Here is a 26,711-nt window from a genome sequence, read left to right as displayed (position 1 = left end):
CTGTGAACAGGCACGGTCACGGTGCATTGGGGCTGTAGCTCAGGTAAGATAACGTCACTGATAACAAAAATTTTACCAGAAAATCTCAAAATTCTGTTTTACCTTGTGCATTAGGACTATGCTCCTAGTGATGCAGGCATTTCACTTTTTACATTGTCATGTACAATATGCTCAAAGTGTTGCTTGCACACTCCTTGCTGTTGATGCTGTTGTGACATCTAAATCAAGTCAGGGAGAGCCAGCAAACCACGTCAAGCTACAACGTGATATCTCCAGTCATGTTAATTATTAAACAATCTAAACGGGAAAAAGATATCGTGAAGGCCTGACTACTACAAAAGCTTCACTCATATTTTTATGCTATCTCAAGCATGAGATAAGATTCCATACATTCACTGGGAAGTAATAAAATGCAAATTCTGCTAAGTCTTTCCTTATCAGATTTGTAACATATTCTCCCAAATGGATTTCCTAGTTTCTAATATGGGGTTGACCTAAAAGCAAAGCCTTCCTCTCAGCAGGGGGATTTTTAGGGCATTGCTCCATCACATAGCTATTTATTCACACGAATCTTATAAAAAAGTAAGTCTTATCCTTTATCTCTGTGACAAACTTGTTTCAGTTAAGTCAGTCTGTTCAGAGGCTACTAGAAAGAAGACAGAAGGAAGGAGGAGCTGATGTGCAGTGTGACTACAGCAGGATCTTTCCTGAAAAACAGACTAAAACTCCCCCCAGTTTGCAGACACTGTCTGGTTTACATCATAATGCTCTGAATTAGCTCATTAGTGTCTGGGACGCAGTGATGCTGAGCTCAGCTCTGCCGATGAGATGCTGCTTCCTGCCCCACAGAGATTATGGGGGCCCAATACAAGAGCAACTAGTTAAAATTTTATGGCTTATGTTGTAAAAGAGGCAAGACTTATGTTTTTGGCACATGGAAGAGTTATGGAAGCCTAATAGGTTACTGTCTCTTAGATGAGATGTATTTTTGGATGGTAACTGTCCATGTGAATGCTTCTAATCTATCCCAATTGCAAAGTAATGTGGCTTAGTTTAAAACTTTCTCAACGGCATTTAAGCTTCAGTGTATGACATCACTTTTAGGGTGGGCCAAGATTAAACTCCACAACTGCTCCTGTGGCTCACAGTTGGGGATAACAGGTTAAATCATGGTAATACAGCTGCAGACCTGCAAGTCTAACAGTTTGTTCCAGCAGCAAAGCCCATGAATGGAGTCTCTGAACAGACAACATAAACAGTGACACACCTTTACATTTATCTATCTATCTATCTATCTATCTATCTATCTATCTATCTATCTATCTATCTAATGGATGATTGAGGCATTTTTTGGTGGCAGGAGTCAGCTTTTAAAATGCTCTTGCTAAACAACACAAGCTCCTAATGTAGATGCAGTTCAACTTAATCTACCATTACCTTCTGTTCTGCTTAGTTTAGGCTTTTGCTTCCCTTTTCCAAATAAATTTCAGCAAGGGTTAAAATGCACCTGAATGCATCTGGTCCACACCGCTGGGCTAGCACAGTTTCAGATTGATTCAGTCAAACTGAAGCAAGTTTTCTGGTGCTCACAAGCTTTTAACTAATTGACTATACAAGTTACTCAGACTATATGGTCCTCTACCCAACCTTCTAGCAGATTAGAGTCACACTTTCTATAGCCAAAGGACTTTATACATTGTAAGACGATATTTACTACTCTATTATTTTTTTCTAAATGGAAAGTCTCCTTGGGACATGAAAGAGGTAAATATACTCTGAACAGTAACAAATCCTCATTCAGTCCCTTCTCCATTCATTTTTTTAAGCACTCAAAGCATCTATACTGAATTCAGAGGGTTGCAGACACAGCTAAAATCTTCATGGGAGGACAGGTGTTGCCTAGGTGGACTGTCAAGAAATTCAGCTTCAACATGGGAATAGCTCAGATCTGCTCAGGTGAATTGTTCTTGGAGTTAACCTTCCTACATATTTCCATCCCTCCTTAAAAACTCCTCTTTTTATTAAATTACTAGCTTATTTCATAACTACTGTTGCTGATGCTTTACTGGCTAAAAAGGGTTGTGCCTAATCCACATAGACCAGATACTACAGTTAAAAGTTTAGAAGTTTGCAATGTTTTATTAAAAATAAATAAATTTAAACATGTGGAAGAATTTATTGAGGATGCTGCAAAGGTATTTCACGGGAAAACATAATGAACATAACACAATCATCCTCTGTGTTCTCTCTGTTTTATTCAGAACTTAACATCTAAAAATGCTCATCAGAAGATAAGGTCTTCTACCCAAATATACTAGCTATATATACAGAAACAAAAAAAGAAAGAGAAGAAAATAAATCTCATTATTAGACATTTCAAAATCAACAAAAACAAAGTTAATCAGGACTGATTTATCCTGCAGTTCTGTGCCCCACTCCTGTGTAGATAAGAGAAAGACAATGCATCTGACTGATGATGCAAATTCAGATGTGATCAACCATGCAGAGAGGAGAAGAATGAGAAGTGCTTGGGGAACCTTACCAATGTGTGGCTTTTTGGGGAACAACGTGAAACTAAAGAAACAGATAGTAGCCAGAAATTGGAATCCTACTGAGCAACATTTCAGCAGAAGAAAATTTGCACAACGAGGAACTGTCTATACAGCTCATTCTGCTATGAAAAAAAGAGTCCCATAAAATTTAATAAGGCTAGAATGAATAGAAATCTCTACAAGAGATTAAGACAAAATGAAGACAGAAGATTTTAGAACAAAAAAGGTGGAATAATCCCCTTTACATGAAATACTTAATGAGTGAGATCCTTTCTGTGCAATTTTAAGTTGGTCAAAAGAATTTAATAAAGATTACATACTTCAAAAAAGATTTCTGTAGGGAAGCTTAACTTTGTATAATATTTGTATAATGTATTGTATAATTTTGTATTCTCTTATTATAGTCCATACTGCATTTCCAGAGGGTTAACAGAATACGATTGTTAAAATAACCAAAAATGTAATTGTTTGGTTTTGTGAAGTGATTAGATGTAGCTCACATATACAATGTAGTTACATTGTGTAAGCGAAGCCTTGCGTATACGGCATTTACTGAACACACAGAGAGAAACCAAAATTGCATTCTATGCCTTAAACACACTACCAGGACAACACAGATAATTACAGTAAACAGGACAAAAGTTGAAAGTTTGTGTGGTGAGGAAATTAGACAGGAAAGGCTGCAAGCTTAAATGGGATGAATATTGCTGCAGTCACCTATTTCATTAAGCAGGATAAGTCAGCTCACCTGCATCTCTCCTGCAGACCATTGTCTGGTTTTGTTTGGTTTGGTTTGGTTTGGTTTGGTTTGGTTTTTTTTTTAAATTGTGTGTTGGCTTCCTAAATTTTTTGCCCAACTGCAGGAAGAATGTGGAAAAAAAACCCACAATTTTTTGATTAAAATAATATTCTTAGGGAAACTGTTCTTATTCTCTGCTTTGTTCCAATCATACTTAGAGTCTAAAATTATTGAGTTAGAAAATCAAACTACTTCTGGAGACACCAAGCCTCTTAGATTGTAGCTAGTGTATTTATTTTACTTGATATAGTATGAGTAACTTCTCTGTTTCAGTTGACATCAAATCCATTATTATCAGGGTCACCTATTTAACACAAATTGAATAAGCTACAATTAACACTTAAATTATTAAATATCTTCTGCTTGAATTTCTCTGAATCTCAAAGGGAATTTGCTTAGCTGTAGAAATACTGTTTATTGTTATTCTAGAGTCACCCATAAGGAGAAAAAGCAGCAGAAAAACAAGTGGATAACAATAATCTCCAGAATTTGTAGTTCTAATTCTTGTCAAAAATAGTAGGAGTTTGAAAACACTGATAGGAAAAAGAAATAGTAGGAGAAGTAGCAATTACTATGGCAATGTGTTGTTGTTTTGATATGTTTTGTTTTCTGAATGGACTTCATACCAGCTCATGGCTAACGGACTTATCAGCTGTGTAAGTCAAAATATCTACAATATTAGTCTCCTGCTGAGAAGACAGAAGAGACAGGCACAAAATTAGTAAGGCCTGATAATATAAGTAGTGTCAGAAATGAATGACAGTCTGTATACTTTGCGTGATTTGCCCAACTAATTACATTGGCATTCAATAACACTATCTAGTTAAGGACCTGTCAACATTTCTTCTGGAAAAAACTTATTTGCAGGATTTTATAACATAGCTGTAAGAAAATCAATTCTGGACTGAATCTTGACACACACAGCTAAATACTTAAGAGGTATTGGTTTCTATCAAATGACAGACAAATTTCACTCAGCATTTAAAGAGTCAATACTGGCCAAGGCAGCAAGATTAGAATAACAGAACATTTCTTTCTATTTACAGCAGGAGATAACTGCATTAACTCAGCTATCCTATTGTGATTTTTAATGGAGGAAAGCATCAGGTAAATAAAATAGTTTTTATAGGCCATTTTTCATTTATATGATAAGTAAATATCCTTTTTATATATTTTATTTAAATTATTATTTTGCCTGGATGCAGGTAAATTAATTAATCCAGATCATTCTTCATTCTCCTGCCCTTTCCCTTCTCCCCATCTCCTCCCTTATCATGTCTTTAATTTTTCAAATCTAATAAGAAAACACACTATATAAAGTGCTGCTTAATGTGCTGGCAAAATGATACTGAAGTTAGGCTCAGAAAGTTAAATTTCAAAATCCATGCCTGCTGATAAAAAAGCCTTAGCCTGGAGGAAAACACCAACTGCAGACCATATCATCCTCTTGTTGCTACCAATCTGTTCAAACCTACATCTATAAGCACTTAAGGCAAATGCCAAGCACAGGAAAAAGCAAGTGAAAACAGCAATGTTTCGAACACATGATAATGAAGAGCTACGGAAGAAAATGTTAGCTAGTTTAGTAACAGGTGCTGTCCCTGGGCTGCTTTACATTTCAGAAGCTTAACTCTTAATTTATCTCTCACTGGTACTTATGCCATTTATTGAACAAATTCATATTTCTATATGCTCTGGAAATATACTAGTTGCATTATTCATGGCAAGCAAAGCAGGAGCCCTGTTAATCTGGTGTTCAATATCAATCACCAGAAGAAAAAAGATAACATTTTTTACATTATTTTGAAGTGACAGTCAGTGATGTCTGCTTATCTATATTCATGCTTTTTCCTAACAATATATTTTTCAGTGACTTCGATTATTTACTTTCATGATATTTCTGAGTTTAAGTGCACTCCTTTTTAATTTTCTATGGTAGTAGTTTCCAGTATCATGAATTTATTTGCTTCACTAGGAAATGGATTTAAGATATCATGCTTTGAACTCTTGCTTTGAAAAGACAGCAAAGACCCCTTTCCACCTGGATTACTCCTTGCAGTGTGTGGAACACATTCCTATTGTGGTAAAGAAAAACTGCTAATTTTCATATACAGCTTCACGTAATGGAAGAAATGGAAACACACCCCAAGTATTAATTCTTAGAACAGCATTGACAAGTTGCCTTTCTCAATAGATGGCAATTGCTGGACTTGGATGAAAGTATTACATGTTTCTGACAAATCACATTGGAAATATTTCATTTTTTGTGGACTCACTGACTTTTCAATGATAGGAAATCCAAAACAGACTTCACTTTTCAAAGCTGAAAATATTTTTCCTTATTTATCTTTTTTCTTCCCCTTGCTTCTTCTCTTGTAAAGGAAGAATGTGGAAGGATTCACAGACACAACAATGGAGTCAAAACTTTGACCTTGAATAGTGTCACCTTCAAGAAAGGAACACTACCAGCTTAACTTAATAAAATGTTCATTCCAGGCTCTGAATGTAACCTTTTCACTTAGTTTCTAAAAATGGAACCAAACACACAAATGCCTCATTCTTGCAAGTTTCCTTAAGGTTTTTAAATGATTTTATCTCTTCAGGAAGCATTTCTCAGATGTTCCATCATTTTTACCTCCTGACTCCTTTGAGATTTAAGAGCTAATTGTTATTTGCACTTTCAGCAAGTCTTGTACTATTCTCCTGGCATCATAGTCATGAAGTCTTATTACAATTCTTGTTTTTCTTTTCTCTGAGACTATCCCAATGGTCCCCAATGGGCAGGTAATGAATGATAATTCACTCAGGTTGCAGCCAGACCGTGCATGTATATATACATATTTAGAAGACTGCTTGCAATACAGAAGATTTAATAACATTCACATTGCTGCTTCTTTGACCCAAGACCTTGGGAAGACTTTACCTTCAAAATGTTATTCCTAACTCTTCCCATCTCTGTTCTTCCACAGCTTCTGCTCTAACACGCAGAAATATGATGAATTCAAATTCATCAAACTGATAAAAATGTTAGAGATTTTCAGTTAAAGTGGCTGCCCCCCTCTTTCTGTATGGTCTAATTTGCACCTTTGAATTGTGTTTTATCATTCCCACAGCTGTGCTTAAAGAGCTGTTAGAGGAAACAAACACTATTTTTCATTGAGCAGGAGATTCCTGAGCTGTTGTCTACTGTGTCTTGCCAGAGACAGGTTACAGGGCTAAAGGGACAGGTGGTTTGATCCTGTATGTCTGTCCTTATGATGACATAACGTGGCTGGGAATATATTCAGTAAAGCATTCTGGGTAAAGAAGGCTTATTTTTGACCTGGGTCATGCAAGGGATGTGGTTTATAGTGCTCTCCTGATGCAGTTGTATCAGCAGAAGCAGCAATGTGGGCAGTGGATAAGCAGTGAGGAAGGGAAGAGGAGAAAACTGTATGGGTTTGAGGGTATAGAAATGTCATATTTGTTGTCCTGATGACAGTATCTTGGGTACCATCAACATTAAGTTGTGGTTTCATCACTCATGTTTCTGTACCATGGTAATGTACTTCTCTCCCATACACCACCAGCAGCAATGGTAGGTGGGATGGATAAGTGATCCCACTTTTAGAAAACAAACCAATGAAAAGCTTTTTTGCTGGACATTTCTTTTTTTTAATTTAATTATTTTTTCCACTAAATAAGAAGATTGATTGGGTTCTCAGAGACAACATGCTTCAATGTGTGCATGGGGAATGTTTTAAGACCATATTTAGACAAAAGTTTTTGCAAGGTGAAAACATGGCTCCTGACATGTACATCTAATCTTGAACAGCCCCATTTGCTTCTGTAACCAAACCCACAGTCACCAGCTGCTTTACAAGTCATCAGCTCAAGAATTTCTGTTTTAATTGAGTTGAAATCATGTCTATGTGTAAAAGATAATAGAAAATCATATGCTTCTGATTATTAAAAAGGCTAGATAAATTGTATTTGGCTTGTCCTTCCAACTTCTGACCCTGTGGTGACTGGTTTCTTGTATTCAGGCATCAGCCTATGGTCACTGCAGGTAGCTGAGGAGCAAAAAGTAAAGTAGCATGTGGCAAGTTTCAGTTATTCTGTGATGGTATCCCAATAATGACTGTTAGCCAGAGACACAATAGTTTGGTTTGTATGTGTTCTGTTTGAATTCAGACCTGACCTACAAGCACAACTTTGGAGACAAAGCAGGGAATTCATCTTATCCACCTTTAGGACTAGAATTCAGCAGTAGAATAGGACACTTGACTGGAAGTTTTAGTACTGACTCTTTAAGATCACTGTACCCAGTGAAGATGTAGGGCTGAATTAGGTTGCCCAGGCTTTCTTATGCCACTTGACATGACCTAGGGCATCCAAAGTGTACACTGCGGATTAGTGGACATGACACAGACCTTGTGGAAAAGTAGTGCCTTTTGATTGAGCAGCTGGCAGCCCAGTGAGAGTCTCAAGGATATCACAGATAGTGCGAGATCGTTACATGGGCAGCTGAATGAAGCCTCTAATGTACTCATAGATACCTACAAATAGCAATACAAACTTATTTGCTTTGAGCTGGAGCTGATTCACACCCTAGATGCCTGCAAGGGAAATATCTATGTATGAAATAGAGCATACAGAGACTTAAGTCCTAACTTCAAAACACAGAGACAATGTGCTAGCAGACTTCACCAAGGTGAAGCTCCAGGCTGAAGACTCAGTCATACTCAAGCTAAAAATACAAACTATTTCATAAGTGGTATTGCATTTGTCTCAGAAGTTTTCCAAGTTTGGTAAACTTGTGACTATTTTTATATTTTTATGTGTCAGAAGCACATCAAAATCCTTCCTCTGCAAGAAAGGTGAAAGTTATTTCCTGTGCACAGAGCCAGGAAAAGGCTTGTGCACTACTATCTCATCGAATAAAAACTTTGAATTGGGGATTACAAATGTGACTTAATATTGCCTGCGTCTTGTTCTGGCTTGTGTATGGAGTTAAGCAGTCAAACAGGAAGGAGGAAAGCTCCATCAGTGAAAAGCTCCTTCTTAAGCACCAAGATTCTTGGCTGTTCCTGGGCAATAAAAACTGACTTAAATTCCTTAAAACAGATACCTTGTTTGTTTACTGCTCCTGTAAAACAATACCTCCTTAAAAGCAGTTCATAGCTGTTCTCTTTCACACGGTCAAATTCCATTGCACTAAGATCGATGACAAAACTTTTGCAGCTTTTGAAAGTGGAATTAGCACAATCTAGAGATATTTCCTCTCATTTCTGTCTGGTCCAGCAACATAAATCTATTGTGAAGCTTTTTCAAAACATTTTTTATTCTGGTCTAAATACTTTAGCCATGATATCACAGCTCTTAGAACAGTCTCAACATTACTCCCTCCTCACATATAAAAGCTCTACTATATTCATCATTGCACTGGAGACATTTCTTGGTACCTATTATTTAAACATTTTGTTCTTGGCCACTCTATTCTTCATGCAATCAGGAAACTTTTTGCTAGCACAATATCTATGGTTTTATATAACCAAGCCCTATTCAGAGAAGCCAATATATTAGACCTTTTTTACTGCAGCTGCAGTAAACTGGATGCCGAATGTAAAACACTGGCCAAGACATTAAAAAAAGGGCTATTTTGAGTGTCCGACTTGACACACGCGCAAGGATCCAAAATTAAGAGGATGGGTGGGTGCTCTATTGTTTTTTGAAAGATGGACAGTCTTTAAGTTATCCCAGGCTGAATGTCAGATGTGACTTGTCATATTGTCTTTGTATTTTGTGAATAGTTATCATGCTCTGTGAACTCTAGAGCATTTGGATAAGATCTGAACATTGCATGTTCAAATGCATTTGAATTTATAAAACATTTTGTAAAAGCACACTGGGAGCTTTGTTTAGTAACACATGGCTTACTAAAGCTGAGTATAATTTCAGACACTGCAAAAAATGAAGGGTTCATACAGAAGAAGTTGAGGCCAAGCTGTTGTGGGACAATCAGGTGGATGGATCATATAGAAAGGATCCAGTAGTAATAATCTTTCTGATTGTGTAAGAGTTAATAAACTGAATTCTGTTTTTTGGGGGAACTGACCCTATTCCCCTCCTAATCACAGACCGCTGGTTCTGTGTCCTCAAATTAACGTTTTGGATCAAGGGGATATATCAGATTCCTTACAGTTTGTGAGTTTGATTCACTGTCTTGAGAACTGTTGTCTAGAGACTATTTTATATATTTCTGAGTCACACAAGCCTTAAAAAGCTGAAGAGTTCAGAAGAGGGTAACAAATCTGGTGAAGGGTCTGGAGAATAAGTCTGATGAGGAGCAGCTGAGGCACCTGGGGGCTTTAATCTGGAGAAAAGGAGGCTGAGGGGAGAACTTCTCATTCTCTACAACTGCCTGAAAGGAGGTTGTAGCATGGAGGGTGTTGGTCTCTTCTCCCAAGTAACAAGCCATAGGACAGGAGGAAATGGCCTCAACTTGTACCAGGAAAGGTTCAGATTGGATATTAGGAAAAAATCCTACATGGAAAGGGTTGTTAGGCATTGGAACAGGCTGTCCAGGGCGGTGGTGGAGTCACCATCCATGAAGACGAGGTTCCTAGGGACATGTTTTAGTGCTAGATTTAGGTTATGGTTGGACTCAATAATCTTGAGAATCTCTTCCAACCAAAATGATTCTATGATTCTATGATTCTAGATAGGTAGTTTACTGCTAAGATAAATGTGGTAGGTGAATAAGTTTAGTTTTCCATTGTATTCAAAATGTGTATCATCTGGTTAAGGCATTGAAAAGAGCTAATTACAACAACAATAGACGATGCATGACCAAGTTGACTAAAAGCCAAGATATTAGGTAGGTGTCGCCTTATGAAGTACATTACATCTAGAACAACTAGACCCCAGTCTTGTGCTTTGCTGTGTGATCTTCTGGGTCCAATTATCTTAAGACAGTTAATACAGAATAGTTTTTTCTTCCACTAAAGTGAATTTAGGTCACTTTTTCTCCTGATTTCCACTTTCTCTTGCTAAGTCAGGGTCTTAACCATAACACAATCTGTGTTTCCAGCCTATTCAAGAAGCCTTGAGTGCATCTTTACTCCCATGAAATGAAGCCAAAGATGCCTTTCTTATTTGTTGGCTTTGTTACTTTCTGTAATGAAGAAAACACGCTAAACAATTGCATCTTGAGAACATTATCTTTGGAGATATTAATAGGCAGCTTTGTTTGCTATCATGTCATTACCTCATGGCTGCTGTATCTTTAATTTTGGGCTTTTGTCAAAATCTAAAATGGTATTCAGTGCAATGAACAGATATGCACACAAATCTGTTGACCAAAAGCTTTCAGATTAGTTGTGAATGTCTATTATAATATTCACTACTTCAAGGAATAGCTGTGTTCTCTTTTTGTCTATAGGACTGACATAAAAATGGTGGCCACATATGTACAAAGGTGTGTTGCTTATCCTTTCTGTTCATGTGTCTGACAAGCCAAAGCACCTTGGAGCCCTTGGTGATGAAGTACAATTTTTCAGATCAGATTTCGTAAACACAAAATACCTGGAGTACCTCAGAAAACCCAGATGACATTTTGGCGAAAGTATGTGTCCCATAGAGAGTGTTGAATTTACACAGATATGAAGTCTCTTTTTTCTAAGAGCACCTGCCAAGACTCCTGCTTAACATAACATGTCAAACACATGAATAATATTTTAAATATTAATTTAATTCTTTTAGTAAGGCACAGGTTTTCCTGTCTCTATAATAAAAGTGTACCTTTCCTTTGCAGCTTTGCCCTTCCTTTCTCAGTACAAACAAGCCTATGTGTGTCCTCTTTTAACCATTACTTTTTATATGAGGACAAGATATGATTAGGCTCTTTTAGCTATATTTATCATGCTGACAGCCTAGCTATTCCCAGGAATACATCTTTTAAAACTCTTCTCAATTCTATCTTCAACAAAGAAAGTTTTATTGAGAACATCAGTACAATGCACTTTCAACCCAAAATGGTTTTTCTCTATGCTAGTATTATTATAGATTGAATCTTCTATTTTTTATTTACACACACAGCTAAGACACATATGCCTTTAAGGAATACAAGCTTTCACTTATTTGTCCTTCTAATATATCTAGTTCTTCTGCTAAAGTTTGCAGAATGGTCAATCAACAGAATGGCCTCTACATTAACATCCATCTTAAAAGTTTAAATGTCCCATTTAAGTTCTGGTAGTTGGCTCGAATCACAGTTCTATCTACCTCCTTACAGGACACTATCTTGACATTACACCATCTGCAGTCAAATACAATGACAGTGCTTGAAACTTTTGAAAAATAGCAAAAACTATTGCAGCTTATTCCATTTTCCCAATACACCTGACATTGTCTTTGTTCTCATCCACGGCATTCACTCCATGTGTTGTTCTTGTTTGTCTATAAATTTCCCAAGGTTTTTCTGGCTCTCAGCAATATGGATTCTCACCCATGTTTATTCTACTATCATCAGTAACCTCCATATGCTTCTTTCTCAACTGAGTCACTTATTTTTCTTGAAAATTTAACTCTTGTAGCAGTTTCTGAGTGGTTTGTTCCAGGTATAATCCAATCTCTTATCAGAGATTAATCAAAAAAACTGCAAGACAAGCTCTTCAGCTTCATCCTTAATAGGTTTATTTAAGCAAGCTCACATTCTTTTTTTAAATCCTTTGAAAATATTTCATGTTTACATAGAGTACGGTGCATCCTTTTCACTTCTGAAGCACATTTTGTAGTTAATAGTATAGTCAGAAGGGTGCCAGAAAACTCAGTTTGGAAAAAACAAAAGCTTTTGAATTGCTTTTACTGTAGCTACTGACTGCTTGCAGCTAATGTTTTCAGACTAAAAATTTCATCTATTTCTATCAGTTTCCATATTTCTAGGCAGTTTCAGTTCAGGTTCATGCAATTATAGAAGACTTTGAAGTTAGGTCACATTGCTCAGACCTTACTGAGCTTTAAGTATTTCAAAGGTTGGAGATCCCACAACAGCTCTAGGACCTTTTTCAATATTTCACTGTCTTCATGGTGCAGAACTTTTTCCTTATATCTAAGCATAATTTCCCATACTGCAACTTACTTCCATAGGCTCTGATGCTGTTGCTGTACATCTCCAAGAAGAGTTTCTCTCTGTTTCCTCTGCACCTTCCTAATAAGTACTTCTAGATAGCTATAAGATGTCCATTTTGCCTTCTCTTTCTAAGGCTCAATGAACTCAGTTATCTCAAGATCTTGTATCTCATGTCTTCTAGCCCTCTAAACACTTAGGTTGCTTCTGCTGGAATCACTCCAGGATGTCCATGTCTTTCTTGTACTGCAGAGCCCCAAACTGGACACACAACTCCAAAAGTGGTCCTGATGGTGTTGAATAAAAGGAGACTCCCCCAACTTGCTGACAACATTACTGTTAATGCAGCGCAATACACTATTGATTTTCTTTACTACAAGAACACAACATTGACTCACAACATGTTGTCCACCAGGACCGCCCGGTCCTTTTCTGCAAAATTGTTTTCTATTCTGTCAATATCCAGCGTGTACATTTGTCCTGGTTCCCTCCGAAATTCAGAGAGTCTCTCGTGGGATCCTGTCAACTGGTCCCCCAAACAAGTTCACATCTGTTCTCCTGAAGTCCAGAGCTGCCATTTGCATTGTTCACTTCATCTGAATGATTGTTTTAACAAAAGCTGAAGTCATCTTTCTTATCATTTTTGGTGAAAAACATACCCAGCAGAGTGTCTCAGCATGTCATATCACTGGTCTCCCATGTCAAAAAATTATCCTTGATGTTCTGAAAACCTCTAACATTGCAAATGGCCTCAGCTTATCCTTCTAGGCAATGTCAGGATGGTTGAATAGGACCAGTGATGCTTCTTCTATCTGTCTAAAGAAAGCTTTATCTACTCCCACTTCTTCATCAGGTGATCTGGAACAGGTGTCCTCCAAGACATTACCCTTGTTGGTCTCTCCTCTGATCCTTACCCATAAGCTCCTAATAATCTTTTAATAACTTCTAAAGCAAAACCCTATGCATTCAAGCTGCTTTCCACATTGAGGGGCATGTGACACTTTTTTCTTGCCTTTCTTCCTGTCCTTACACATCCATTGCAGTTCTCTGACCATGAGACCGATCCCCCCATATTTGTGATGCCTTAGCCCTGCAGCCTGCAGACTAGTAACTCCTGTTATTTCCTTCCCATGCTACATGTGTTCATGTACAGACATTTGAGATAGATTCATCACCTGTTTCAAGCGAAATGTGAGACCCATGACCCCTGCCATCATGCTGTCCCTTTGACCTTCATTATACCTCTACTGTCAGCAGTCTGTGGGCATCATGCCCTGATACATTTCTCTTGAAACCTTTATCACTGGGTCAGCAAGCAGGCTTGCGAAGATGCTTTTGCCTGACTTTGTCAGGTGGATCCCATCTCTCTCCAGAAGTCCATTTTCCTCCAAGAGGATCTCATGATAATTAGAATTAAGGTCCTGCCTAAAAACACCAGCTGTGCAACCAGGTGTTGTTCTGAAAGATAACATCTACCTAAGACTTTCCTCATGACTGACATGACTAAGGGGAACAGCCCTGGGCCACTGTACTCCTTCCTAGAGGTTTGTAGTTACTCTTTTTGTAGTCAAGGTCGCTTGATATTTAGCAGCATTCACCCAAGTGGATGAGCAGAAATGGAAAATCATCTAAAGTCTGGATGGATTTCAGCAGTTTGTGCAACATCCCAGATACAAGCCTCAAGAAGTGATGAATCTCCTGAGACAAGAAGTCTGGTTGGCAAATGAGTCTTCCTGTCTTCTGCAGAAGTCTGTAGCCATGACCATCCGCTCTTTCCTCTGAATGCCAACATGTGGATCAGTGTATGCTGGCCTAGATGCCTCCCTTAAGGGAATTTGCTCTTCCTCACTTGGTACAGGCATATCTATAAGTGCACATCTGACATCTACAGACAAAAGCCTTCTTTCTATCACTAAAAGCCACAAACCTCAGTCCTTCAACGTGGCAGTGTCAATCCTTCTCTTATTTTGACATAGCCTCCAAGTGTTCATCCTTCCAAGCAATATGGGATTTCGATCCTGCCTCTCTAAGGTCTTTGCAAACAATCTATTATTCTTTATTCTTTGTCCTCCTGGATACTGCACAGTCTACTCTGCTCACCTACTCCCAACAGCCCTTTTTCTGGTAGCTTGGTATTTCAACCAGAGCTCACTTTTCACCTGCAAGACTGAGACCCTGTGAGGTGCTGGGGCAGTTGGACTGTTCCCTGTGACATCACATCACCTGTGAAAGTTCAGCACACTCCTGAGCAGTACGGGGTCATTTCCATATCTAAATCTACATATATTTGACAGTTTAGGAGTTTGTGGTACAGGAGACACCTCCTCGGGAGCTATATTAGATGTTTTTTGTAGAAAGAAGTTTGTTTCAATTTTTCTTATTTAGTAATATCCAGGAAACCACAACATCTCTACTGGGATAAGGATATTTTTCACATTTTATAACTTGTTAGCAGTAGTCCAGAAGCAAGTGATGTGATCTGTCTGGGGATAACTCTCAGAAACTTCAAAAGACTGCAGAATACATAGGGTTGTCTCTTGTAATTACTTGGTAACAGTGCACCATGCTCTGTTCTGATGATAAACCCAAGTGCTAGCTACAGTCCTTTAAACACAAAATGGTCTGGGCTCCAACAAACATAGGTTCCCCCTGCCCCTGCTGTGTCTTGGGAGAGTATTTTAGATCTTCTCGTTTGCTTTTCCTTTGATGACTAAAATTTCGCTCAACAATAGGAGTAGATGAAAATTCCCACAGCCCACAATTGTCCATATTCGCAAGATTTCAAGCACAATAGCGAGCATACATAATGAATTGCCTGATACTGACAGTGTTAGATAGCATCTTATATTTTGGATTATGAGCTGATGAGGTATGATTCGTCAGCTTATCTCACTGATTATAATTTCACTACTACCTTCTGCTTCCCCAGCTGTCTGATTCTGCTTCCCCAGCTGTTGTGTTCACTGGTAGCTGCTTACCTTGGACTGTAAGCCCTTTGGGGCATGAAGCACTGTGCAGGTACTGCTGCATAATGTGGAACCAATCTGCATTAAAAGTTACTTTCTCTGTTAATGTAGCAGAAGATGAGCAATCATATTAGCACCTAAAGTTGCATATTAGTTGTCCTCAAAACCTAAATTTACATTTATTGTTTATTGAAAGATTGTTGTCCTGAAAATATGTTTTAAAATCACCTTGGATCTTGCAGAGAGTAAGACCATGATCTCACACAGAATCACAGAATGTTAAGGATTGGAAGGGACCTCAAAACTTCATCCAGTGCAATCCCCCTGCCAGAGTAGGAACACTTAGATGAGGCTACACAGGAAGGTATCCAGGTGGGTTTGAATGTCTGCAGAGAAGGAGACTCCACAACCTCCCTGGGCAGCCTGGTCCAGTGCTATGTTACCCTCACCATGAAGAAGTTTCTTCTCAAATTTAAGTGGAACCTCCTACGTTCCAGTTTGAACCTTTTACCCCTTGTCTTATCACTGGTTGTCACCAAGAAGAGCCTGACTCCATCCTCATGACACTCACCCTCTATATATTTATAAACATTAATGAGGTCACCCCTCAGTCTCCTCCAAGCTCCAGAGCCCCAGCTCCCTCAGTCTTTCCTCATAAGGGAGGTGCTCCACTCCCTTCAGCATCTTTGTTGCCCTGCACTGGACTCTCTCCAGCAGTTCCCTGTCCTGCTGGAACTGAGGGGCCCAGAACTGGACACAATATTCCAGATGTGGTCTCACCAGGGCAGAGTAGAGGGGCAGGAGAACCTCTCCCGACCTACTAACCACCCCCCTTCTAATATACCCCAGGATGCCATTGGCCTTCCTGGCCACAAGGGCCCAGTGCTGGCTCATGGTCATCCTGCTGTCCCCCAGGACCCCCAGGTCCCTTTCCCCTACACTGCTCTCTAATAGGTCATTCGTCAAAAGTCCCAAAGTCCCTTGAAAATGCCACACTGCAAGTGTAACAGGTTGAAGTGGAATGGCCCAAGAGTCCAACACTGCTCCCAACAAGTTAAAAGAAGGGAGGAGTCCAAGGAATTCAGATAATCCCAAACTGATTCTAAGGAGGTGAAACACTGTGTAACATACAAAAATCTCCAGTGCATGAACATATAAACCAGTTTCAAAAGTCACAATTCAAAACACCAAAAGAATTTTTATAAAACAACCTTGAGTACACTTTTCTTAATATTCAGCTTACATTTCCATTTTCCTTTCATCCTTACAGGACTATGAACTTCTTTCCCTCTCCTCTTCCTTTCTCCTACCCACATATACCTAGAGTTCTTTAAAATTTTCAGGGCATTATTTTGGATCCCTACTTCAGAAACTTTACATGACAATTTTTCTAAAGTTGTTTCTTTCTTTGTCTGATTTAAAGCTTCATTATTACTCTCATCTCTTGTAAGATTCCATAATGTACAATAACTTTCTCTGCCTCAAGGCTTTTAAGACTTTATTTAAATAACTTTCTGGTGATGGACTTGGTTACTGGAAGTTGTGGAATTGAAAAGATGCACTTTCCTGTCAGCACAGCAAGGTGGGGTATGACTAGGTGAAGCTCTTATTGCTCTAAAACTGGTCTCACTAATTGATGACCTAATATACCATCAGATTTTCCAGTGCATGTTTTCATTCACTTTTCAGACACAGTCAAAGTTCATTTTAGGCTTATCAAGACGAAGTGTGCTCTGCAAGGATCAAATTCTGTATCCAAGGAAATTGCTTACTGAAATTCTCATCAATCCATGCTGCACATATCTACAGGGTCGTCAGTAATATAGATAAGGATTATATGGAATATGCTCAATGACCATAGACATTCATATTCCAGTGATATTATACTGTTTATGATAATATTTACAGTTACATTAGAGAAATTTAACCTAGAACAGGAATATACACTAAATGTAAATCAACAGCTAACTGTTGATATTTAGGATTAAATTTGCCTAATAGTTTATGCCATGATTGCAGATTATATAATACATTGATGATATGTCTAATATTAGCTATGAAAACAGCTGATACTAACCACTGCTGAAGAAAAAATAAATAAGTTAATGATCTGATCTATTTATCCTTATATCCGCATGTCTCCTGACATAAATTGTGGCACTTTTCTGAGTTGTGTTAATAAAGGAAATGGTTGCCGAGTCTTGCAATGGTAGACTTATTCTGGTATATTTTGTAATAGATAAAATCTTGTTTCTATCTAGCATTTTACAGACATTATGAAAGAGTAAAAGTATTGCAGGAATTACTGGGGTGTTTTTGGTTAAAATTGTAACACTGGTTTGGAATGACAATCTGCCTTTCTAAATTCCATCTGGAGTTTCCCCTGAATAAATATTCCTTTCTTCCTAAATTTGTGAACTAAATTATTCAATTATATTGCTTTGTGATGTTAAACAGCTGTTGTGTTTCACCCCTAAAAGCTCATTTCATTGATGGGTGAAGCAATACTTTCATTTAAGTTTTATTTTTAAAATGTCTTAGGTACCTTGAATTAAATGCAACATGTGCATACAAGAAAATACTATATATTTTATAACCTGTAATGAAAGTAAAGTCTTTGTAGATGACAGATATTATTAATCCCATAGAAGCCACTGAAAAAATTTTTAATATAACAGTGTTCTGGAAAAGATTAAACCAAAAATGACTATACTAGGATCCCAGAGATATAAATAAAGTTGTTTTTCTGGGAAAACACCTGCTTTTATATATTGATGAGAAATTTTTCAGGGGCATATTTTGCCCTCAGACACTCATGCATACATCAAATTGACTTCAATAGAAATTGTGAGTACATATTTGGTTGCTTTTACTGGAGCAGCAGTGTTGTAGATGCTTCTGAAGAGATTCCACAGCTAGATTTGCCTTTAACCTTAAAATCCCCATTTTACACTTGAATTGGCAATTTTAGCTTCCAGATCTGACAAAAACAAGCAGAGGGAAATAAAATCTCCCATGAAGAGCTGTAGTTTGGCAGAGCGTCCTAGAAAGAGTATCAGCTTGCTCTGTTCCTTACACCCTTCTCCAGGGACCTGCTCCAGGCCACTTCCAGAGCCAGGATGCTGGGGCAGAGAGACTTTCGTGTTCTAACCTTCATGTACAACCATTCTTACTTTAGCATGCAATGAAGATTTTTAAATCAATACATTCTTTTAAAATTTTGTGGATAAAACACAGCACTCTTCTTCCTTTGGCACTTTCTTGGTTTTTTTTTGGTGACTCCCAATTTCTTGTTTTCTGGACTGTGAGACTCCACAGTCAATAGGCACCTTCTTTAACAGGTAAGACGTAGATCTTTATACCATTACCAGATGTTGTCCACTGTTGTTTTTCTACTGTCCTTTCCCTAGCTTGCCTTGTCTGCATATAGACCCCCCTATTTCATACTGTCAGACATATCTATTATCAAATTAGAGAGTGTGGGTGTCACTTCTCATCTCAGCACTGTTCAGCTGTCTCTCTCCAAAGCTTACAACTGAAGACAAAAGAGCGGAGTCATGTACAGGATATCAGTCCAAAACCTAACTTCACATATCTCAATTTAAACTCCTCTTAAAAAATCTTTTGCTTAGTACTGAGACAAAAAGGAAAACTGAAAGAAAGTTATCGGTTCTTACTGTTTGATGATCTCTTAGTCACATTTTTTTGAAGAAGACTGCTTAATTTCTTCACAGACCCTAGTCCTTGATACTGTTTATCAGACCCTGCTCCATTCCTGAGATGTTTTTTAGAACAGTGCCAGCTTTTAGCATATTCAAAATGTTGTCAGAAAGCTGAACACGATAATGGTTCATTTAGTGAGACCACATCACCTGAGTATTTATTTGACAGAACTCTTCTCAACAGAATCAAACTATTCACTGTGACCTCCATCCCCCTACAATTGTACCTCAAATTCAATACACTAAATAACACAACAGGTCATTTGAGATGGTAGTGGTGGTGGATGAAATATGTCAGTCAGTTTACACATGTAGTATTCAACCTACTTGATTTCCAGAACAGCATCATCAGACATGCTGGAAATTTATTGCCAAAGATCAAATGACTTGTTGCAGTCATCTGCTGTATCTTTTCTCTCATGCTCTACTTTGATGAAATTTGAACAGAAATAGCCTGAAATACAATATATCCATGGTCAGAGTGAATTACTGAGATTTACTTTAATTGATCTTAGCTTTAGCATTAATGTGGGTCAGAGAACAATGAAGAGAACCATCAAATTTTTTTCATTTTACTTATGTTTTTTATTCTTCATAGGATACTGACACTGCAAAGCCTTAGTATTAGATCTGGCTCCTCCTAAATACAATAACTTAAGTTCATGAGAAGGACAAGGCCAGTGTAATAATCTGTCCATATGAAACTTTCAGTCAATGATCATACCAGATGATTTAGCCTCCAAGCAATCCGCTAATCAGATACCTGATGGCTTCTGGTTAGGAAAAAATGCTTAGGAAAAATTAGCTAGATGTGAAACATGACTACTGTATTGTCCTACTCTCTGTGAGCTATTCTTTTGCTTGAATTGTCTCTGCATCAAGAAAGGAGATTAACCTGTGCTCTTTCTTGGATTTTTTCCTCAGTATTCTGGTGCTATTCCAGTGGTAGTAATTACCTTTTAGCTAAAACTATATTTTCCTGGACTCACTATGTATTTTCTTACTTCTCTCTAACATGTACATCAGCATTATTGCATGTCTGTACCCAGTTTCCATCTTCGGAACCGAGCACCACCAATGTGAGCAAGACCCCAGAATTATTCAAGACAGGAAATGAGACTCCCTGTCATATCAAAATGGAAAGAGAAGGGAAGGAAATGAAGTGGTCTACAGTTCTGCCTCTAGACACCACTACATTACATTCAAGAAGTTTCACACAGTGAATATAATGTGGTGTCTAGAAGCTGAGTTAAAGGAATGGAAATCAGATTTACTGTGTTCTCTGCTGTTTCCAATAGCACTCATTTGAAGATATTGATGGGAACTTTTTTAAGATTCTCTGTGCCTAGGTCTATCTGTTTATATAATAATACTAGTGTTTGAAAATATCTCCGAAAACTTCATATGCAAACCCCAGGATTTTAACCTGGGGACTATTATTAGCAGTGGCTGTTGCTTAGACACATCATTGTGGTCCCCAAGCAGCTCCAAGCTGAATTCCCCTTCACATCCTAGTGAGTCTGTCTTTTCAACTTCTAATGACTCTGAAAGAGTCATGCATAATAAATAGATGATTCACAGACAGCTACTTAGCCTGCTGTCTAACAAATCTCTAATTTGTTATCTAGTAAATATAGTAACACTTAAAATACAGAGACTCAATCAATGAACCTCTCTCCCTGCCTCACGTATCTGGAATACACAATATGCATACACATACTGCTGCTATCCATGGGCCAGCCACCTCTGATTACTAGTATATATACATGAACCATCATTAAAAAAAAAAAAAAAGTGCAAAGAACACTAAAATGCTGAAGTAAATATCCATTTAAACATATTATTAACTTTCCTCTTCCTGCCTCCTCTCCTATGATGTTCTCCTATGACTGTCCCCCAAAAGGGAAAAAATGGGTAACAATTATCTGCAGAAAAATTCCTGAATCTAGACCAGATTTCAGTCTGTGTTCCTTTCTTTTATTACAATAGGACTGGGTAACCTTATTTTAGATTGTCAGGATGGAGGGCCACACAGCACATATAAATATTGTCATTTTCCATGACAAACAAGGTAAAAGTGGGAAGCTGCAAAAGCTAATATTCCCAAATGAGGATATTTGAATATTATCCAGTTTGTGTAGGGAATTCAACAGAGATATTTTATGTTCCTGAAAGAGCATCAGAAAACCCAAAATATGCTTGATTTTGAGGACTGGGCAAAACAACCTCTGGTGGTCTCTTTCAACTTCAACCATTCTGTGGTCTGTGTGGTAGCATCTTCCTTTAGTTTTCAGCTCTGTCAGTCTATAGTAAATTTTTATATAATTGGAATACCAAATATATGTATATATCAAATGGTTTATGTAACCGGAATACCAAAATCAAGAAATCTGAATCCTGCAGGAGCTAACTACCCCTACCAATGAGTTTCTTCAGCAGGAATTATGCTGTTCTCTGCTTGCGGTAAAGAAGACACTGTACAGTACCTGATAAAACACATTAAAGTTAGAACACACTGCCTTAAGTACATTGTAGAGATGTCCTTAGGGTTGGTAGTTTTATCTCACTATTTGGTTTCATTACATTGAATCAGTCATCTCCAGAGGGTTGGTTTTAGACAGTTCAGAAATTTCTTGTTTTAGGAGTACAAGTGAATATTTAGCAGGGGTTTAATCTGCATGGGTCCATGATCCTTTCCCTCTGTTTTGTTTGAGTTTTGGAACTCAAAATAAGAAAGCTTGTCAAAACCTTTGTTTTGCCTGGCTTCATGTCAAACCCATGTCAAATTCTGCATTTAGCATATATTTTCATAAGATGACCTTGGTTTTATGAAATTAAAAAGATTTATCAGCTTTCAGAAGATGTGCAGCTGAGATATCAGTTTGCAATTATATTTCAAACGTGATAGTCAGTTGAGCTCACGTTTCATTGAAAACATCGTTCTCAGCATTGTGTTTTTAAAACAGTATGTTTTGCCAAAGAATGCTGCAAATGATCTGTTTGAGATTAAAAAGCAAACCAAAACAAATTAAATGAAAAATCCCACACAACTACCCAGTCTGATCAAACTCTTGCCAGTGCTGGTTTTACCATGACTTTCAAAATATTCAACAACTTTCTGCAATGACACCAGTCACCTCTTCAGTGGTCAGTTTTTCACTGTTATCTTTCAAATAACTGGAAAAGGCTAAGTATTAGGAGAGAAAAAAAAAAAAAAAAAAAAGCAATTGAGAATAATACTTTAAAAAACCCAAGAAACCAGACATGACTTTCTGGTGTTTGATTGTTGGATATGGGGATAAAGAATAATTATAGATTGGATAGACAAGTAGGAAACATTATGATCACTTGTTCTGAACTCTCAGAGAGGAGATTTCATTTTTCAAAAGGAAAATTGATCATACTGATAATGAATCAAGCTCAGCTCCAAAATTCTTTAGGCATTTTGTTTGTTTGTTTGTTTGGGTTTAGGCTTTTTGTTTGGTTGGTTGGTTTTTTTAAGTTGTTCAGAGAAACCTGAGATGAGAAATCTCTGATGATTTTGGTACAAAGAAATAAATAAATTATAAAAACACAATTTCATAGAAATATTTAATATATCAATGAGATACAGAGAGTGGATGGTGGCTAAAATATTTCTGAAGTTCTGAAGGGGCACCACAAGTTTTCAGGTTTTAAGGAGAAGGTTTGTATTTATTGTATGTTATCAAAGAGCAAAGGGCTGTTTGCTTGGCTGCAACAATCTTTCCAGGGTTTATAAAAGAGTCTTTTTGTCAAGTCCACATCCACCTATAATTGATATAACCCAGAATTTCCACATTTGGAGAAGTTCCTTAGTTATATTTAACAGGAAGTGAAGCTTAATGGGATTGTTGATTACATGAACACTAAGGATTTTTCCTGAAGCAGAGCACATCTATAAACAATCAAGTGTTTTAATGCTGATGTGGCAAGATTAGAGAACTGTTAGTGAGAACTGTTAACGAAATCACCATTTTAGAGTACTTTGTGCATGAGTTCTGTACCGTGAGAATCTCTATATCCCAGAGAAAGCCAGTTAGCATCGAGTTTAATACAAACATATTTTTACAATAAAAGCACACACTTATATATGTATCAGTTTTCTGATAGGCAAAAGGAAGCCAAACTAGAATGCAGATGCAACTTTTGGCACGGAGACCATGTCAACCCAAACAGACTAGTTGATGATTTTCCAAGTACAAATTTACATATAAAAAGAACAAAGCAGTTCAATTCCACATTTGCTGACTGGAGACCAATTTATCCCAGAGGGAAGAGAAATTTTAGAGTATGGCTGTTGTCCAAATTATTATGATTAGGAGAAACTAAATGAGATTTTACTTTAGTCATGCAAAAAGAGCTATTTTTCTTTTTGGCTTTTACCTGATGAGTAGGTTGAAAATGTTGTATCTAGTTGACTTAAATTAGTAAGGAACCATTAACAAGATTTTAAGTGACAAAGCAATGCAGTTTCTTATCAGAAAACTTGTTTGGGATTGATTTAAATTCTGTTTTAGTCATTAAGTTTATGCTGGCTAGCAACTGTGATAGAGAGTTGTATTTGACATCCTATTGTGCAGTTCTCTATTGCCACTAAGGAGACACTTATTCATCAATGGATGTGTGATACAACCCTGAATGTTGTATGCTTTGGTCAGGTAATTAGAAAGATATAGTGTTTTCAGTGTTCAGCCTTAATTTCTTTTTGTGAAAAATGGTTTACAGGTTAAAAACAAAACCAACCAACCAAACACACAAAAAAAACTTCCTCTGACTTAGACAAAAGCAGAAAAGAGTGAAAAGTTCATATTCATTTTTCTTAGAAATTATTTCCTGTGGCTTCAGGTAATTGCTTCCCATTGTAGAAATGGATCATGAAACTCCAAGTTACGAGTTATTCTTAAGGATCTGCCTGCTTTCTTCAGCACTCTTGAATCAAAAGATAAGGACAACAAATGACTTGCAAAGAGAACTGCTGATTTTGGGTGTGGATGTTCCACTTTATCCACACTAGACACTAATTGTAACTTCTCTCTTTGATAGCGAGTGTCTGATCTAGCATTGATTGAAGTCCATGAAAGAGCTGCCATTGACTTCAGAAGTTATTAAACCAACATATAGTTGCAGCACGTGCAAGGAAAAAGTATACTTCAGATACCAGTTTTTTATTAACCTTGGGAAGATAATTAGCCTTCCCACTTCCATGCCTACAATGACAAAAAAGTAAGGTTGTGCATCAATCTTCCCATGTTAGAAATGACATTTCTTCTATTCCTAATTACGGTTAGGAGAGGAAGCGTGCTTTTCTATTCCCAGCCTCTGTCTCTGATTTACTGCATTTTCTCACAAAAGTACTTTAATGTGTTTCACCTTGTTTTATTTGTTATGTAAGAAATCAGGCACCATACTCTTACACACCTTATGTGTAAGTGTCATGAAATCTTTTGCTGAAAATCATACTTAAATGTAAAACAAGAAAACAAGCCTCCTTGGAATTGTCCCAGCAATATGTCAAAAGCAGAGGACAGCTGAGGAGAAGGGTGTTGTGTATGTGAAGGAGAAACTACAGGTTTGGCTTTTTTCCTCTGTATTGCTTACATTCACAAAAACACACATGCACAAGCACAGACTTGGGAGGGTATCACAGAAAAAGTGTGAGAAATTACGTTGGATGTATCTCAGCAAAATCTAACTAATGTCAATTGGCCAATTCAAAGTAATTTAAAATGAAAAAAAAGAATCCACAACAGTCAATAATCTCTTTGGTAGGTCCATTCTAGACCATAGGTAAAATCAAGTTAAGTGAGAAATCATTAGGCAGGAAAGCCATGAAAGCAAATTAGCTCATACTGAGTTACACATATAGAGCTTTAAAAATGTTTCTTTTTTTTTTTCTCTTTAATACATATTTCACTCAGAAGCACTGTACATATAGAGAATTCTTCCTGACCTCTGTGTCATGAATAAAACAAATTATTTTACTACAGGCAGTAATTAGACAGAGAATCATTAGTAAAATCCTGCTATAAACTGTATGCTTGCTGGAGGAATGGTCAAAGAGTCTCTACAATGCTTTGCAGAATTGCTATTTCCTGTCCCTTTGAATACACATTAACCATTTTCTTCGTCCATCTATCAAAGAGATTCCCATGCCCATACTGAGGGGTTGTTTACTATAGTCTGTCAACCCTCAGTGCTCAGCTCATGAGAAGTGCACATCTGCTTGCTGAATATGAGGACGCTCAAGCGATGATGGGATTCTTGACACAGGGAAATAAAACAGTGATCTGCTTTGTCAAATCATCCCATAAATATCATGCTACAAGCAAGTGAGCACTGCCTTAATAAGAGAATTAAGAAATGGTGCTACACAAATTTTCCCCGATTCCAGACTTTGAGTGCAAGTATGTAATTTTGGCTGTATCAAACAATAAAAATACATTGATTTATGCAAACTTTTACTTTCCAAACCCCAAAGCACTTTATGAGCTGTGCAACATACACAGGAGCAGTTTCTCTTATAACTAAATGCAGCAATCTCTGCAGTGGAGTTCTGCAGCTGTTAATTAAGGTACATGTGTAGCCCAAATTTCCTTTTACAATACCCTTGTGTGCCATCTCCATATCTCAGGCTGGGAACTAAGGCAGTGAGGTTGCCATTAATCTCCACAGTCTCAGGATTTCTCCCAGATAGATTATGAAACTGGATTAAATCTAAATGGAGATCTCATGGCAGTGCAAATAGTAGTCATAGGTCAAAGTCCTGTATTGAGAAGACACCTCTTTCCTATCAGGACACTAAAAATGATGCTGGTGAGTGGTATTAAACTTCCAACCTGCAAAATGACTTTTTGTTGTTTGTTTTGTTTTGTTTTAATTTTACTGGTAGATAAGAGTAGCATTTGGCTTCTGAAAATGTTCATTGAGTACTAGTGAGGTAGGGCTTTTCAAGCACCATAATTGATAGATTTGTAATTAACGAGCTATGCAGCAGAAAGAAAATCATTGCATGATGACTATATTACAAACCTAGTCCTTTCATCCTGCTGCTTGTGATTCTGCAGTGGCTCTGATTGTAGCTTCTCTGCCATTTGCATATCTTCCTAAACATTTGAGGTGCACTCTGATTTTGTGTTTTATCTCTTTGTGATGTGTTGCAGGTGCTTGCCAGTGACAACCAGAATTTATATTACAGTCAGCTTTTATTTTATTGAAATATTTGTGCAGAATGCTACAACACCAAAGCATGATATGATTCCATCTTAATCCTGCTATGTGGAAAGCCTTGCAGAAGGCATTGAATGCACTTTGAAAGCGAGGAGTTTCGGTCTGATGGTTACAGGTAGACGGGTGGGAAAATTTTTTACTGCAAACAACATATGGAAGAGAATTTAAAAGTGGTTTTGCATCCATTTGTATTCAGCAGGCTACGCATATGATTAATCTTGCCTCCCCTTCTCCCTTGGTTGCCGCCTTTGCCTCGTGATTAACACCAATCTAGTATCTTGTCACCACTGAGGCATCAGTGGGACTTCGACATGA

This window comes from Streptopelia decaocto (assembly GCF_964273445.1).
Source record: "Streptopelia decaocto genome assembly, chromosome: 1".
In the NCBI taxonomy this organism is placed as follows: Eukaryota; Metazoa; Chordata; class Aves; order Columbiformes; family Columbidae; genus Streptopelia; species Streptopelia decaocto.
The sequence above is the reverse complement of the archived record's forward strand: the minus strand, read 5'-3'. Positions refer to the sequence as shown.